This window comes from Triticum aestivum, chromosome 6A (genome assembly GCF_018294505.1).
Source record: "Triticum aestivum cultivar Chinese Spring chromosome 6A, IWGSC CS RefSeq v2.1, whole genome shotgun sequence".
NCBI classification, from domain to species: Eukaryota; Viridiplantae; Streptophyta; class Magnoliopsida; order Poales; family Poaceae; genus Triticum; species Triticum aestivum.
This window is the reverse complement of record NC_057809.1, coordinates 88,083,259-88,096,727: the sequence shown is the minus strand read 5'-3', so window position 1 is coordinate 88,096,727 and position 13,469 is coordinate 88,083,259.

The window sequence follows — 13,469 nt, the reverse complement described above, 5'->3', positions numbered from 1 at the left end:
ATGCCATTGATCTGTCCAGTGATGAAGATCTTGCAGATGACGCTCTTGAGCAGCTGATCAAGAGCAAAGAAGAAGCAGAAATCTTCAACAATTTGCCTCTCTTTGACGTGGCAATCATCCACGACTTCATTGATGAGTGGTTTGAAACGCCCAACCTCAGCTTCGAAGACCTGCAACTTCCCATTGGTCTCAGTGTCGCCTTCCATGGCGCCATTGCTTCAGAGCTAGCTCTCGCTCAGCGCATCGTCGAACTGAAGCAAAAGATTGACTATGAAAAGGCTCAGTTCAAGAAGCATATGGCCAAGCTCAGTGTACAAGAGGTCAAGAACTTCAAGCTCATGCTGCACGAGCTTAAAGAAGCCTTTCTCAAGAAGCATGAAGAAGCTCAAGGCTCTCGTGAGCGCATGAAGAGCCTGGCTGACAAGTGTGTGCAAGCCTACAATGAGGCTGAGAAGCGCAAGGCCCTTGGGCATCCTGGCATCGACCCCAGGATGGCTGCAAAGAAGAAGAAGAAGCCCGCTATGGCCGAACCCGACGCACCAAGGCAGGAAGAAGATCCCATTGTCTTCCCAACTAGCATGACTGGCTCGAAGCCAAAGGTCCGGTCAACCGCTTCAAAGCTGAAGAAGACGAGGACTACTGAGGCTGAAGACAGAAAGAGGAAACATCCTGAAGCCTCTGCCACTGCTCCCTCCAAGAAGAAGCGGAAGACCAAGAAGGAACGGGCTACTCCCACAGAGCCCTTGATTGTTGAACCCATCTCCATGGTTTGCCCTGACGCTGAACCTCAAGAACGTCAACTGACTGTCCATGAGCCTACTTTCACAGAGGCTCATGAAGCTGAAGACTTTCCAGCAGCTGATCCCATCGCTGCTGAAGACATTGGTCACCATGACCATGTTGAAGATGATGCAGTTCTTCCTTAGCTCGAGCACCAACAGGTATCATCGCTTGTGCTAACGCACATCGAACTCATCAGCATTGGTCGTCCTCTGACGCCAATTGCTCAGGATGCATCATGGGCTGATCGCCCACAAGCACAAGAGGAAGAAGACTTTGAGGCCCAGCCAACTCCAACTCCACAGGCGTCGCCAGCGTTACGCAGGCTTCGCAAAGGACCAAGGCCTCCAGTCTCTGAGTCTGAAGCTAAAGCTGCTGAAGACATTCCGGCTGCATCAGCCGATGAAGAAGAAACCCAAAAGCTGCTACTCCCCGTCCCACCAAGAAGCTGTTCTCGAGGAGAACGTGACTGTGACCGACCCTCCAGCTCGTCAAGTGGAGGTCGAGAATCTTGAGGCTGCCACCACCAACACCAATGAAGCCACTGACGCTGTCATGGCTGAAGCTAATGTGGAGCCTTCACCAACCCAAGCACCAGAAGTCAGCGAAGCCACTGATCCCACTGCTTCTGTTCCTGCGCCTGCTGCTGGTCCTCAGTTCGACTATCATGTTGAGCACAGGCCTCAGGTACAGAAGCCAATCCCAAGATTGCCCAGGTTTCCAGGTCCTGCATCAGCACCTGGATCCTTCAATGTCAATGGCTTCAAAGCAGATAACACTTTCTTCAATAGCTCCAGGAACCCCTACTCAAGGGAAAGAATATCATCTGATCGGTTCTGGAGCTATCTGCAGCGAAGCTATTACTCCTGCATTCTATACAATCAAGGTCGCATCTTCCCACACAAGCGTCTTGACATTGAAGCAATAGCTGGTCTGCCCTATCTGGAAGAAGCTCTGGATTGCTTCAAAGAGGTTGGATTGCTGCAGTTCGTCACAGACCAAGAGCACTGGAATGAAGAGTTGCTGCTCCAATTCTATGCCACACTTCACATCCACGGGTACAACAGAGATCCGAAGACTTGGGTCCTGGAGTGGATGACAGGAAATGTTCATCACGAAGCCAAAGCCTTTGACATCATTGAGCTCACTGGTCTACCCACTCCTGGCGATCTCTATGAAACTGGCTGTCAGATTCACAGTGAAGCTGTGGAAAGCATCTTTCAGAAGCCTGAACCCAACATGAGTCAGATGCTCAGTATGATGAAGCCATTGCCCCAAGATGCCGCATATCCCAAAGAGTTCTTTGTTGAAGACCTTGAGTATCTGCCAAGGACTATTTATCACATCATAAGGCGAACTCTCTGGCCCATCAAAGGACACTCTCCACATGCCAAGCTGGAAGGTGCAATGAAGACCTTGGTCTTCTATATTCTTCATGGCAAATGCTTCAATGCACAGGACTTCTTCATCCGCCAACTTGCTGCATCAGGCTCTGATCTTTTCGGCTTGAAGTTCTACGCTCCATGGATAATGCGGCTGATTAAACTCCACTCCGCTATCTCATATCAGCCATCTGCTCGCAATCATCGGATCTTTCTGCCTGATGTGGATATGTCTGTTGAAGCCATTTATCCTGAGCCTGCCAAGGAACCTCTAAGTCTTCAGAATGCGGAGCATCAAAGTTTTTCTCAGAACATTGAAGGAGTTGAAGCAGTCACTCGTGTGTATCCTTTGGCTGGAACTACACGTGCACCACATCCTGCCCTTACTGAAGCCACCGACAGCACAATTGCCCAACGACCCAAGAAGCGCACTCGTGTTCTTAATGACCGAGAGCTTCTGGTGGCTCTTCATCAGAAACAGGATAGGCATCATGACTGGCTGAAGCGCCAAATGCAAAGCCTCTTGGTGGATGTCAACCGCATTCGCAATCTTGCCACCAAGAATGCTTTTGTTGCCCATGAAACCTCTCGATGCACATGGAAAGGGCTGACGCTGATGTGCTCTGAAGATGATCTTTAAGAGGATGGCTTCTCTGAACGCTTCAAGTTTGACTCCACACCTCCTCGAAGGGCCAGTGCTGCGACGAACTCCATCTCTTGAAGACTCTGAGTTCTCTTCCTCTGCTGCAACTGTGAATGCCAGAGTGATCGAGGATGAAGACGATGCCACTTCACCGCCACCTCCTTCAGCACGCTTCGACACTGCTCCAAGTTCTTCTGCACCACCGAATACCACCGACGACCCTGCTGCTTCACCTACTCTTCATGGGAACGAGTAGATGCTCTATGTCTTTAAACCTTTTTGGTCCTTACTAACAAAAGGGGGAGAAGCATATGAGTTTGATAGTCTTCAAGCGGGTCCATATGGGCGGGTGCTTTATATTTTGCTTCATTTTTACAACTCTCGTTTTGATACATTTGGTTCTTTGAGTTGTAACACTTAAACTCGATGGTCGTCTGCTACTTATTTGCTACTTTGTGATGCGATGATAAAATCCGCACGTGCGACGATAAATTCCGCACTTAGATCATTTTGCAGACATCCATTTTCCATTATGCATGTCATTATCTTCACATACCTTCACATGCATAGTGGATTGTCATCATAAGTTGAAGAGGATCTCCACAAGCACAACCTGCCATGTGCATTTGCATTCCAAAAGCAAATTACTTATATGCACATCTTCAGGGGGAGCCTTTCCAACTTATGAAGACAATTCCTTATCCTTTACAATTTCACATATTATATTCCCCGTTGAAAACTTCAACTAGTTTGTCATCAATCACCAAAAAGGGGGAGATTGTAAGTGCATCTAGTGCCACCCCTAGTTGGTTTTGGAGTATTGACGACAAACCTAGTTGAGGGATTGATGTGTTTGTGAGAATTCCAGGATAACACAGGTAGAAGTCCCTCATTGATTCGGTTTTCCTACCAGAGATGACCCCTAAAAATGTATGAAGACATTGATGTCAAAGGTGGTATATGAAGATATTCTCATTGAAGACTATGACAAGAGAAGACATCGCATGAAGCCTATGGAGCTCGAAGACTTAGATCTTTTGTAGTTCTGTTTCTTCCTTGTTGAGTCATAGGAACCACCGTACTGTTAAGTGGGGTCCAAGTGAACCAGTCAGAATGACTGAAGTGATGCTTAACCAAAACCTATGTCTTCGAGTGAAGACTATGAGAGCGAAACTTGCCCAGAGTCAGACAAGTCAGCTTTGCTTGTAGCCCAAGTAAAGCTTCCGCGTGAGTTTGAAATCTGACCGTTGGAATACGTGTCAGTTCCTTAGTGACCCAGGGTCATTTTGGACAAATCAGGTCAGGTTGCCTAGTGGCTATAAATAGCCCACCCCCTACAACCATAAACGGCTGGCTGCTCAGAGTTAGAGTACGGCTTTTGTCGTTTGAGAGCAACCCACCTCGAAGCCTTTGAAAGAGAATTCCTTGCGAGGATAAAGCCCTAACCACCCAGAGCCTAAGAGTGTTAGGCATCACTTAAGTCTTCTTGTCTGTGTGATCTGAAGACTTATTACACTTGAGGACTGTGAATCCTCCAACCGGTTAGGCGTCGCGTTCTGAGCATCCAAGAGACATTGTGGATCGCCGGTGAACGAAGTCTGTGAAGGTTTGGGAGTCTACCTTGAAGACTTACCAGAGTGATTGGGCGAGGTCTGTGTGACTTAGCTCAAGGAGAATACGGTGAGGACTGGGTGTCCTGAGCAGCGTGTTCAGGACTGGGTGTCCGGGACTGTGTGTCCTCAGGTTTAAATACCTAGCCGCCCTAACCAGACGTACAGTTGCACAGCAACTGGAACTGGTCCAACAAATCATTGTCTTCAACGAGTCACTGGTTTCATCCTTCCCTTCCCTTTACTTATTGTTGGTCCTTGTGAAGTCATTGTATGATTGCACTATCTTTTGTCTTCACTGAGTGACTGCGTGTTCTGTTTGGCTTCATAATATCTTCCTACCTGATCCTCACTACAGTGCTGCTATTAGTCATTGTGCTTTCACTTCATTGAATACTTGACTATGGTTTGCCTAGTGTAGTCTACCTTCTGCTGCATGGTAATAGGTTTATTTCTATCATTTGTCTTCGAAACTTTCACGTTTTGAAGACTTTCATAAAAATCGCCTGTTCACCCCCCTCTAGTCGATATAACGCACTTTCAGTGACTATATTTGTCATCCTAAGTGAGCTTACTTTTTTCGAAAGATATTTTAAAATAGGTATTGTGATAAATGCAAGGTTTTGTTTGGAATCCTATTGAATTATGAAATAAGTATGGATGGAGAAGGACATTGTTGGAGAGAGCTTCAGGTACAGCTAGAAATGCACACATCCAGAGAGTGGTTTTCTGCATACGTAGATTGAGCAGCTAAATGAAAAGGCCTCGCAAAATATCAAGAGTCTAGAACATGGATCTGGGGTCAAGCCACTTGAGTACGACATTTTGGAGTTCAGAACTGAAATATGGGGATTCAGATTTACTCAGGGTAGGAGGGTATGTGTGGGCTGTGCTATATCGACATACACCAGATGATGAAAAATCATATGTCTCGAAAAAAATGCACTATAATGTCATCTTAGAATCAATATGGATTCTACCAAAGAATTTAATAAACATGGTCACGAGAAAACTGAACTTTACCTTGCCAGAAGAAAGAGAGACTCGAGGGAACTCAATAGTCAATGAGCTGCAGGTCATCTTCTCCACAGGGAAGAGAGGAAGGAGTGCTGCTCGTCGACCTCTCATAATCCTTGCCAACCATCTCACCGTCGCCATCATCCACCAGCATACCACGCTGATTGTGACACCTCATGTTGTCAGGCATGCAGCGGCAGACCTAGCAGCACAGATCAAAGAGTATTATATAAAACTGTAGCAATTCATATCTAAACCATTATTTTTCAATCACACACACATATAACCAAATGGAAACGATAACAAACTTACAAAATATAGCTGACACCACTAATGTAGTAGGCTACTCAATGCCACAATAAACAAAACCAATCAACCAGGTACTCAAGTAGCATTATTTACAATAGTAGTCACTTCAGATTTAGAATGGACAAGCTTAATATCTAGTCTTCCTTGTAGTCTAACCTCACCCGACATTGATGCTAGATAGATGGAATTGCACATATTTAAACTTGGTTCTCCTAGTATCGAAAATCTCCACATGCATCAACTAATTAATCAATGGCAAAAAGGAGATTTCGTTGGAAGAGAAAGAAATAAAAACCCTGCCAAAAATTGACATTTGGCAGTAGTGGACGGGAACGACCAACAATAAAATAGCAGAAGCTTGTTTAGTTAGCCTGTGTACCATGACCTGGCTCATCGTAATAACATCTTCTGCAGTCAAGGAAAGCAAATCAAAACTCTATGTGTACCATGACTTCCTCCTCAATTTCACCATTTGGAAAAGCACTTTTAATGTCCATTTGGTACAAAGTGATATCATGGTGATTAGAATAAGCAAGTAAGATGCGAATGGACTCAAGTCTAGCAACGGGAGCATATGTCTCACCATAGTCCATACCTTCGACTTGTGTGTAGCCTTGGGCGACGAGACGTGCTTTGTTGAGAACCACTTGTCCATCTTCATCTTGCTTGTTGCAGAACACCCATTTGGTACCGATGTTGTTGTGGTTGTTGCCGGGCTTCTCGACCAATGTCCACACTTGATTTCTCTCAAAGTTGTGTAGTTCTTCATGCATAGCGTTTATCCAGCCCGGATCCTCCAATGCTTCTTCAACCTTCATAGGTTCAATGCTAGAGATGAATGAGTAATGTTCACAAAAGTTAGCCAAACGAGTTTTAGAGCGAGTGATTCTCCCAGTTTGGATATCATTGTAGATTTGCTCCACGGGATGATCTTTAGCAATTCTTGCTCGAACTCGTGAAAGCTTTTGCTTGGGTCTTGGTTGAACATCTTCTTCATCTTGTACTTCTTCTTGGCCTTCTTCATTATTAGCGTTGTCGTTCTCTTGTCGTGGTGGAGAAGGAGGTTCTTGACGTTCGTCTTGGTGCACTTCCTCGTTTTCTTCATCTTGGTGTGTCCCACTCGTGGATGCTTCCGTATCAACTCTTGGTTCACCTTGTCATGAGGTAGAAGCTTCCACTTGGACGGACGAGGTACTCTCCTTTATCTCCGTTGGACGAATCTTGCCAATAGACAAGTCTTGGATTGCTTCTGAGGGATCGTTGTCTCCTACATCAATTGACAATTGCTCTACTTGCGAGCCGTTAGATTCATCAAACTTCACATCTACCATTTCTTCAACCTTTCGGGTGAAATTGTTGTAGACACGGTATGTGTGAGAGTTTGAGCCATAACCAAGTAGGAAACCTTCATGAGACTTAGGAGCAAATTTAGAATGACAATGCTTATCAAGAATGTAGCACTTTGAGCCGAATACTCGAAAGTATCCAACTTGGGGTTTGTTACCGGTGACGAGCTCGTATGCCATCTTGCCGAGTAGCTTGTGAAGATACAAGCGGTTTGTTGCATGACAAGCTGTCTCAACCGCTTCCGCCCAAAAGTGTTTTGGCGTCTTGTACTCATCAAGAATCGTTCTTGCCATCTCGATAAGAGTCCGGTTCTTCCTCTCAACAACTCCATTTTGTTGAGGTGTGTACGTAGACGAGAACTCATGTGCAATCCCTTCTTCGTCAAGAAAGGTGTCTACATTTGCGTTCTTGAACTCCGTTTCGTTGTCGCTCCGAACCTTATTGATCTTCACGTCAAATTGATTTTGGGCCTTCCTAGCAAAGTTTTTGAAGATCTTTTGGACTTGCAATTTGTCATCAAGAAAGAACACCCACGTAAATCTTCAAAAATCATCAACTATGACTAGACCAAATGAGTTACCACCGAGACTCTTGTAGGCATTTGGACCAAAGAGATCCATGTGAAGTAGCTCGAGTGGTCTTCTTGTGGTCATGATGTTCTTAGCGCGATGACTTCCTCCAACTTGTTTCCCTGCTTAACAAGCACTACAAAGTCTATCCTTGTCAAATATGACATCGTTAACGCCAAGGATATGATTTCCTTTGATGAGTTTGTCAAGGTTTCGCATGCCCACATGGCCTAGCCTTCTATGCCACAACCAGCCTTTAGAAGATTTAGCAATTAAGCAAGTTCTAGGTTGAGCCTTTTTAGTGAAATCAACAATGTAAAGATCTCCTCTACGTATACCAGTAAAGACCATTTTATGATTATCTCTATGAAACACTTGGCAGTCTACTTCAGTAAATAGGACATTGAAACCGAAATCAGCAAGTCTAGATACTGAAAGTAAGTTGTAGCCAAGAGATTCAATGAGCATGACATTTTGTATGGAGCTATCATGTGAGATGGCCACCTTACCAAGGCCAACCACCTTACCCTTTGAATTATCACCAAAAGTGACATACTTTCGAGGGCCGTTGTTTCCAGCAAGCTCATGGAACATGTCTTTATCTCTGGGCATATGATCAGTACATCCACTATCAAGGACCCATTCCTTTCCTCCAGCCATGTAGCCGCGAAGATTTGCCATAAGACCAAAGTGTCTCATCGCATCATCGAGATCATAGTCACTAACATCATCCTCATCATAGTATCCATGTTCAACATCATTTTGTGATTGATCAATTCCTAGAGAGGGTAATTCATTAGACAAATGATCATCACAATGGTCACCTTTATGAATTCTAATAGCTTCGGATATGATATCGCTAATGATCCCAACATTTCCTATGGCATGCATGAGATTGGTAAGCTCAAATAGACAATCACCAAAGCTAGGATCACTAGAATTCATCTTACTCAAAGCAATAGACTTATGGAGAATTTCATCTAAATTTTTCAAGGAATAATCTAGAAATCGTTCCTCAAGAAATTTCCATATAGTATAGGCACAATCAAGAGTAGGCAAACTAGCAATCAAATTTTTGGACAATCCTCTTATGATAAGATTGATGGTTCTAAGATTGCGAATCATGTCAAGATCCTCTTCGGGTGTGGGATGCAAGGGATCAATATGAGGTGCACAAGGGCTAGCAATGTACTTGTTTAAGTGATATTCATTGAAAATCTCAAGCATTTCATTTTTCCACTCATGAAAATATTCTCCATCAAGAATAGGCACTCTATGTCTAAGACTCCCCAAAGTAGACACATCCATCTCCCCCCAAAGGTGTTTAAACCAAGGCAATGGAGACCAAGGCTCTGATACCAATTGAAAGGATAGAGAAGAGGTGTCTAGAGGGGGGGGGTGATTAGACACTAAGTACCAAAAGTTGCAGTTTTTAATTTCTTTAAGTTGAAGTGGAGTTTTGGCACAAGTTTAACAAACACAATACATATCAAGCAAGCATGCAAAGAGTATATGAGCAGCGGAAAGTAAAGCATGCAACTTGCAAGAATGTAAGGGGAAGGGTTTGGAGAATTCAAACGCAATTGGAGATAGGGATGTTTTTGTCATGGTTCCGATAGGTGGTGCTATCATACATCCACGTTGATGGAGACTTCAACCCACGAAGGGTAACGGGTGCGCGAGTCCACGGAGGGCTCCACCCACGAAGGGTCCACGAAGAAGCAACCTTGTCTATCCCATCATGGCCATCGCCCACGAAGGACTTGCCTCACTAGCGGTAGATCTTCACGAAGTAGGCGATCTCCTTGCCCTTACAAACTCCTTGGTTCAACTCCACAATCTTGTCGGAGGCTCCCAAGTGACACCTAGCCAATCTAGGAGACACCACTCTCCAAGAAGTAACAAATGGTGTGTTGATGATGAACTCCTTGCTCTTGTGCTTCAAATGATAGTCTCCCCAACACTCAACTCTCTCTAACAGGATATGGATTTGGTGGAAAGAAGATTTGAGTGGAAAGCAACTTGGGGAAGGCTAGAGATCAAGATTCATATGGTGGGAATGGAATATCTTGGCCTCAACACATGAGTAGGTGGTTCTCTCTCAGAAAATGTGTATTGGAAGTGTAGGTATGTTCTGATGGCTCTCTTCACGAATGAAGAGTGGGTGGAGGGGTATATATAGCCTCCACACAAAAACTAACCGTTACACACAATTTACAAATCTCGGTGAGACCGAATTGAGAAACTCGGTCGGACCGATTTAGCGAACCTAGTGACCATTAGGATTTTCGGTGGGACTGAGATGCAACTCGGTAGGACCGATATGGTTAGGGTTAGGGCATAACGTAATCTCGGTGAGACCGATTACACAAACTCGGTGGGACCAATTTTAGTAATAAGCTAACCAGAGAGTTGGTCAGGCAAACTTGGTGAGACCGATTACACAAACTCGGTGGGACCGATTTTGGTAATAAGCTAACCAGAAAGTTTGCATTGTAATCTCGGTAGTACCGATTGCTCAATCTCGGTGGGACTGATTTTGGTAATGGGCATACACAGAGAGATTACAATCCCATCTTTGTGAGACCGAGATCCCTATCGGTGAACCGATTTGCCTAAGGTTTATGGCAGTGGCTATGACATCTGAACTCGGTGGCGCCGGATAGAAAGAATCGGTGGGGCCGAGTTTGACTTTTGGTTTAGGTCATATGTGGATATGGGTAAGGTAGTTGAGGGTTTTGGAGCATATCACTAAGCACTTTGAGCAAGCAAGCTGAGGGAGTCCTGGATTAGGGGGTCTCCGGATAGCCAGACTATATCCATTGGCCGGACTGATAGACTATGAAGATACAAGATTGAAGACTTCGTCTCGTGTCCGGATGGGACTCTACTTGGCGTGGAAGGCAAGCTAGGCAATACGGATATAGATATCTCCTCCTTTGTAACCAACCTTGTGTAACCCTAACCCTCTCCGGTGTCTATATAAACCGAAGAGTTTAGGTCCGTATGACAACAATCACAATATACAATCATACCATAGGCTAGCTTCTAGGGTTTAGCCTCTCTGATCTCATGGTAGATCTACTCTTGTACTACCCATATCATCAATATTAATCAAGCAGGATGTAGGGTTTTACCTCCATCAAGAGGGCCCGAACCTGGATAAAACGTCGTGTCCCCTGCCTCCTGTTACCATCCGGCCTAGACGCACAGTTCGGGACCCCCTACCCGAGATCCACCGGTTTTGACACCGACATTGGTGCTTTCATTGAGAGTTCCGCTGTGCCGTCTCCATCAGGAAGGATGTCTCATCCCGTCTTTAAAGACGACACTGTTGCTGAGGGAGCTTTGGCTATCGGCCAAACTCTCCGGCTAGTTGGTTTTCTTATGACCGCCTGTTCGGCCGCTGCGTCGACGATGACTTCTTGGGTCATCGAAAGCAATCTTCACGTCAACTCGGAACTCACGAGCAGTTAGATCCGATGGAGCTCTCTTCCCTGAACGAGCTCTTGGATCGCATCGCCGCCCTGGGAGTCACTATAGACTACGATCAGATTGGGCCTAAACCCGATCCGAGAGAGATCAACTCTCCCCAGGTCACCCGTCACGTTGCAGTGGTGGAGGAACAATGCGGCAACCCTTCATCTATCTTAAGGACTAGCTATGTCCGGATTCCCGATCCCTCCAAGCCGGATACCCGCGGAGGGGAGGACGTCACTCAAGGCCTGAACCTAGAATCAGGCAGCGGGCTAGATTTATCGGAAAACATCCAAGAATCCAAACTTCTGAGTTCGGAAACTCCTTCACCCCTGAGTCTCAGATTGGGTGAGGATTCGGATTCAATTCCACCCACCCACCCAAACGTACGCGATCTATCCCAAATTAGGCAAGAGCCCGAAGAAACAGTACGCCATTATTAGGCCATATTCCTCCTGGTCATGAACAGGATAAATGACTGCCGCGAGGAAGACGCAATTTTATTCTTCTGCAATAATTGCACGGACAAGGGAATCCTCAACGCCATAAGTCGCCGCGAAATTACACGCTTTGCCGACTCGGTGTTCATAGTATGAAAGTACTGTATGATGGAAAGCGCCTGGAAAACCGAAATAAAATTTTGAGATAATCTGGCCCTGAATACAAACCCAGTCTGAAATAAAAGGGTGCATTATCACAATACACCTGGGTTAACTACCAAAAAGCAAAAGCCCTCTACGGGGCAAGGAACCGTACTGGAGGGATGTCTCAACGGACCCTGCAAAATTCATAGTACAATGGATGCAATACCAACGCACGGCCTTAGAGCATGTTGGATACTCCGGCAGGTGGCCAAAAGTGGTGAGGATCTACTCCTCCCAAATACCACAGAGCACCATCCCGTGGACAACAATACGGTGTTAACAGTCTTTGAGACCTCCACGTCAAATAATAGACGCAAGCGAACACTCTGCAGCATGGCCGAAATCTGCCACATAGCAGAAATAAATCCTTGGAGTGACACGGCTATTACCTTCAATGCCAGTGACGAACCTAAATTTTGAACAGCCCGAGCACCAGTCGCACTGGTCCTCAGTCCAATCGTGGACGGCTTTCGACTCACCAAGGTACTCATGGACGGCGGCAGCGGATTAAACCTCATCTATGAGGAAACTCTTCAAAAGATGGAAATAGACTGGAGCCGCATTAAGCAAAGTAGCACAACCTTTAGAGGAATCATCCCCAATCGGAAAGCACGCTGTGCTGGGAAAATCACACTAGACGTGGTATTCGGCACGCCGAATAATTACAGATCCGAAGAAATTACATTCCAAGTGGCCCTGTTCAGCAGCGGACACCACGCTCTATTAGGGCGGGAGGCGTTTACAATCTTCCAAGCCATACCCCATTACGGGTACATGAAGCTCAAAATGCCCGGGCCTAACGGAATCATCACTCTTGCTAGTGATCTGGACATAGCACTCCGCGTCGAAAATAAGACAGCTGCACTGGCCCTTGAGGCACTATCCGAAGCCCTTTCGGCCGAGGAACTAACTGCGCTGCACTTCACGGTGAACAGGGACAACGTGATACTCGATAAAAGATCCAAGTCCACCTCCTTTAAACCGGCAGACGAAATAGTCAAATTCCAAGTCCATCCAACGGACCCTACAAAAATAGCTTCCATCGAGGCACAATTAAACCCTGATGTCGACGCTGCACTGCGAGAGTTCCTACGCGAGAACTGGGACATTTTTGCCTGGCACCCTTCAGACATGCCAGGAATCCCACGCAGGCTAGCTGAGCATAGCCTAAATATCCTAAAAGGATTCAAGCTAGTCAAGCAGGCTCTTCGACGTTTCTCCGAACCTAAGAGACAAGCCATGGGAGAGGAACTAGCCAAGCTATTGGAGGCCGGATTCATCAGACACATAAAACATCCGGACTGGCTAGCAAACCTGGTGATGGTACCAAAGAAGGACAAATCCTGGTGCTTGTGCGTCGATTTTAAGGACCTTAATAAGGCCTGCCCAAAGGATCCCTCCCCCCCCCGCATCGATCAAATCATTGACGCTACCGCAGGACATGATTCATTGTGTTTCCTCGACGCATACTCTGGCTACCATCAAATTAAAATGGCAGAGCCAAACCAAGCCGCAACGGCATTCATCACACCATACGGCCCATTCTGCTTCAACACAATGCCCTTCGGGCTCAAAAACGCCGGCACAACATATCAGCGCATGATTCAGACATGTCTGGCAAACCAGATCGGCAAAACAGTGGAGGCATACGTAGACGACGTGGTCGTTAAAACCAAGCATGTCGAAACTCT